The sequence below is a fragment of the Chelonoidis abingdonii genome, chromosome 1, assembly GCF_003597395.2.
Source record: "Chelonoidis abingdonii isolate Lonesome George chromosome 1, CheloAbing_2.0, whole genome shotgun sequence".
In the NCBI taxonomy this organism is placed as follows: Eukaryota; Metazoa; Chordata; order Testudines; family Testudinidae; genus Chelonoidis; species Chelonoidis abingdonii.
Genome location: NC_133769.1, coordinates 256,614,331 through 256,619,004, shown reverse-complemented (window position 1 = coordinate 256,619,004; position 4,674 = coordinate 256,614,331).

Here is a 4,674-nt window from a genome sequence, read left to right as displayed (position 1 = left end):
GAAGCCCAGGATTTGGGAGGGCGGCATTTGGCGGAGGGGGGTCCTTCCGCGCTCTGGTCATCGTCGGCAATTCTGCAGCGGGTCCTTCACTCGCTCCGGGACCCACCGCCGAAGTGCCCCGAAGACCGAAGCATGGAAGGTCCCCGCCCCAAGAATTGTCCGCAACGACGGGAGCGCGGAAGGACCTCCGCTAGGGCGCCAAAAACCCTGGCGCCGCTCCTGCCTCCTTGGTCTCCTTCACACAAGGAGGATCTCTGGAAATAAGTCAGCTATGACACCAGGGAAGGTAGCAATAATAGTGAATGGGTAAACCAAGTCACATAATTCTCGTAAAAATAACTGACATTTGCTTCATTCTTCTCAAGTGTTATTAATGAACGTGTGTATTTTGGTGCTGGTATGGGAATTCTTACATATAGCTTGTTGCTGGTCAGCTATTCAGTTTAAGTTAAGTCACATATGTATCCTTGGCTTTCGGATCAGCAGACTATAGCAGTTTTGTTACAGCACCTGCCTGCCCTGCAAGTATACCTTCTGCATTTTAGAGTGAAGAACATATGACTCTCATAATGTCAGTTACTCTTCTTGGCTACATGCTGTTGCACCAGAAGAGCTTGTCACCAAGGATGTAAATAATTGCATGGATTCTGGCTTGTAAATAGTTTACCTTCTATAAGACAAATTAATTGAGACGCAAATGACATTGAAGCCCGAAACAAGAGATACTCCAATGTACTCTTAAAACTGAATAGGCCTCACATCATTTGCAGTCAATTCCAATTTACTATGAGCCTGAAAACTACCTCGTGCCCTTTCATCAGGATTTGTTCATTCATGCATTTCTTTCTTAAAGCATAGTTTTTCTAAAGCATAGTTTTATTAATCACTCTGCTAAATGGTGGATTTTAAAAGATATACAGTAAAACCAGTGGGTTAGAAACAGTCACCTTTACCTGCATTGAGGAGTACCACATTTTGCAAGCAGTCCACTGATGTCAATGAGATTGTTTATGGAGCCAGGTGCTTTGGCATTGCAAATGTAGCCAGGCCCTCTGGCAAAGGGGCTAATGGGTGGGATCTGAGTTACTACAGAGAATTTTTCCTGGGTGCTAGCTGGTGAGTCTTGCCCACATGCTCAGGGTTTAACTGATCACCATAATTTGGGGTCGGGAAGGATTTCCTCCAGGGCAGATTGGCAGAGGCCCTGGGTTTTTTGCCTTCCTCTGCAGCGTGGGGCACGGGTCACTTGCTGGAGGATTTCTCTGCATCTTGAGGTCTTTAAACACAATCTGAGGACTTCAATAACTCAACATAGGTAGGGGTTTGTTACAGGAGTGGATGGGTGAGATTCTGTGGCCTGCATTGTGGCAGGAGGTCGACTAATGATCATAATGGTCCCTTTTGACCTTAAAGTCTATGAGTCCTTGAGTCTATTATAAGTAAGGTACAATGAGATTTGGGAGAACTGGCTGTAGCATGTGGATTAATTATTAGCTGATGAGGCCTTATCTGGAGTACTGTGTAATTCAAGGTGCCACACTTAGAAAAGATTAGAAAGAGTCCAGAGGAGAACAAAAATGATAAAGATTTAGAAAACTTAACCTATGAGGAAAGATTAAAAAGCCTGGCTCATGATTAGTCTTAGAGAAAAGAAGACGGAGGGGGGACCTGATAACAATAACATGTATTTAAACACAGGCTGCATCCGTTATCTCCATCCATACAGTCATGACAAACTATATATAAAAGGCCAGTCTAGGAGTGTTTCAAGCTTATCACAGATTGCAAATGTCAACATTGCCTCTATCAGGTATATGGGGATAGTTTTCCAAATAAAGGCACTTTATATCAAAAGAAGGTATAATTTCCCTAAATTCAGATAGTGGCTCTGTTTAAAAAGGAAGAAATGTACTCCTAAATATTTTTTTCTTAATTCAGAGCAGACTATAGAGCATTCCTTGTCCTGTTACATGCTTCCAGTTCACTAGAGGGAAGGTATAGGAAAAGAATTCAGAGAAAGGCAAAGGCAGAAACAGAATTGAAAATTAGATATGTATTTAAGCTGGTGCTTGTGGTGTTTTGGAAGACAATTGTCAGAGCAAAAAATGTCAAATCAACTGGCAAGGCAAATTAGACACTTTTTTCCAATCTCCATCCTGACAATAAGTTTATTGCAGTTATCTCACTCAGTAGGGGGAAGCACATTAGATAAGCTCAGATGCCATAAGTAGTTTTAGACAAATAAAAAGTGTGCACAATTTTCTTCTCATAGAAGCCCCTCATTAGCTGACACAATTCTAAGTTCTTTCTTTCTTTGACAGTGTTTCCCTTAAAAGAGACCTGAAGTTGGCTTTTATAAAAAATAGCTGGGAATCAAATATAAATACAGCATCACTACATAGATTATATTAATCCTTTTCAGAATATGGCAGCATGCCAGCTACTGGGATAATTTCCCCCTTATTCCTTCTAGGGAATGAATAATGGAGCATTTGTACAGCACTTGTGAAAGGAGAGAGTTTTCTCTTCAGGTCAGGCATGGTGCTGGCATCTGCAGTTCAAGTATTCTTGTGTTGCCCTGCCAATGCAATCAATCTACACTGCTGCTTTTTAAAGAAAGTAAGGCAATTTGAGAACAGTAGTAGTACTTAAAAAATAAATAAATAAATAAACCAACAACAATGCTGGATTTAACTTGCAGCACAAACCCTATTTGTTCCAGTCCTGACATCAACATTCTTTTTAGAGTTAAAAACCCACACATTCCTCTCCAGTGGGGAAGGTTCCCTTTTCTGAATAAGATGTCTGTTCTATGAGGAAAGAGGAATAGTGTCTATCACTTACTGCCAAAGATGAGTATGATACACAAAGCCTACTCCACCACATCTGGCATGAGGGCAGCCACCCAGCCAAGAAACACTTTAAACACTACAGACATATAAGCAGAGGAAGCAATATTGGCAGAACTGTGCCAAAATGGATACTGTGCCTGGTCCATTAATAAACATTGGAAGAAAAGGTAGGGGTAGGCGTGACATGTGTGGTGAGAGAGAGAGAGAGAGAGAGGGAGAGATGTGGGGAGAAAGGGAAGGGGAACTGACCTGTAAGGGAAAGAGGAAACCAAGTGTGTCATTGCAATGAGAAGCTGTGGTAGGTTGGGTTTTCTTTCTTTTTAAATTACGGAACAGCCAGGATTTCATTCCATTCTGAAATGGAATGCTGTCCTCATTTCATTAAAAATGTAAGTTCCATAAAATATGGATCAGCAGGGGCCCTCTGTGGAACAGCAAATTACAATTTTACCAATCTGAACTAAATTATTCGTGTAGGTTTACAGTCTAGAATGCAAAGTGCACACTCCAATATGTCTTTCCAAAGGTTTGAAACAATTATAGTACTTCTAAGTTTTTGGTGTTGAACAACGTAGCACATTCAGGGCAGAGGCGGCTTCTAGCTTTTGCTGCCAAAGCACGGCAGGCAGGCTGCTTTCGGCGGCTTGCCTGCGGGAGGGCCCTGGTTGGGTCCCGCGGATTCGGCAGCTTGCTGCGGGGATCAACCGGTCCCGCGGCTTTGGTGTACTCACCACTGATTGCCACCGTAAGCCGCGGGACCAGCGGACCTCCCAGGCCTGGTCTACACTCGCGATTAAACCCGATTTTACAGCGTTAAATCGATTTAATGCTGTACCTCTCCACACTACAATGCTCTTTATATCGATATAAAGGGCTCTTAAATCGGTTTCTGTACTCCTCCCCAACGAGAGGAAGTAGTGCTAAAATCGATATTAACGTATTGGATTAGGGTTAGTGTGGCCGCAAATCAACGATATTGCCTCCGGCGGTATCCCACAGTGCACCACTGTGACCCTCTGGACAGCAATCTGAACTCGGAGGCACTGGCCAGGTAGACCAGAAAGCCCGCAAACTGTATTGATCTGAGCAGGGTCCATGCTTTCTGTGCTATGGCGTTTGCACAGTTCACCCAGGAAAAAAGGCGCGAAATGGTTGTCTGCTGCTTTCACGAAGGGAGGGGTGAGACTGTACCCAGAACCACCCACGACAATGATTTTTGCCCCATCAGGCACTGGGCTGTCAACCCAGAATTCCAAGGGGCGGGGGAGACTGCAGGAACTATGGGATAGTTATGGGATAGCTACCCACAGTGCAATGCTCCAGAAATCAACGCTAGCCTCGGACCACGGACGCACACCACCGAATTAATGTGCCTAGTGTGGCCGTGTGCAATTGACTTTATACTATCTGTTTTATAAAACCGGTTTATGTTAATTTGAAATTATCCCGTAGTGTAGACGTACCCCCATAGGCAAGCCACTGAAGGCTCCCTGACTGCTGCCCTCACAGGGACTGGTAGGGCGCCCCCTGCAGCTTGCTGCCCCAGGCAAGCGCTTGGAGCGCTGGTGCCTGGAGCCGCCACTGATTCAGGGTGTGTGGGAGGCAGAGACGGAGCTCTACAACATTAGTATTAATAATCTCGAAGAACCCAATATTGCAGAATGGAAAGTTGTTGTATGGTGCTGCTTTCTTGAAATATCCTGACTGAGAACAACTTAGAACATAAGATTCTAAATAGGAAACTGCCTTATTTTAAAAATAAAAGGATTATTCAAATGGGTATTTTAAAATCAGGAAAATCACCGTTTATGATGAAGTAGGG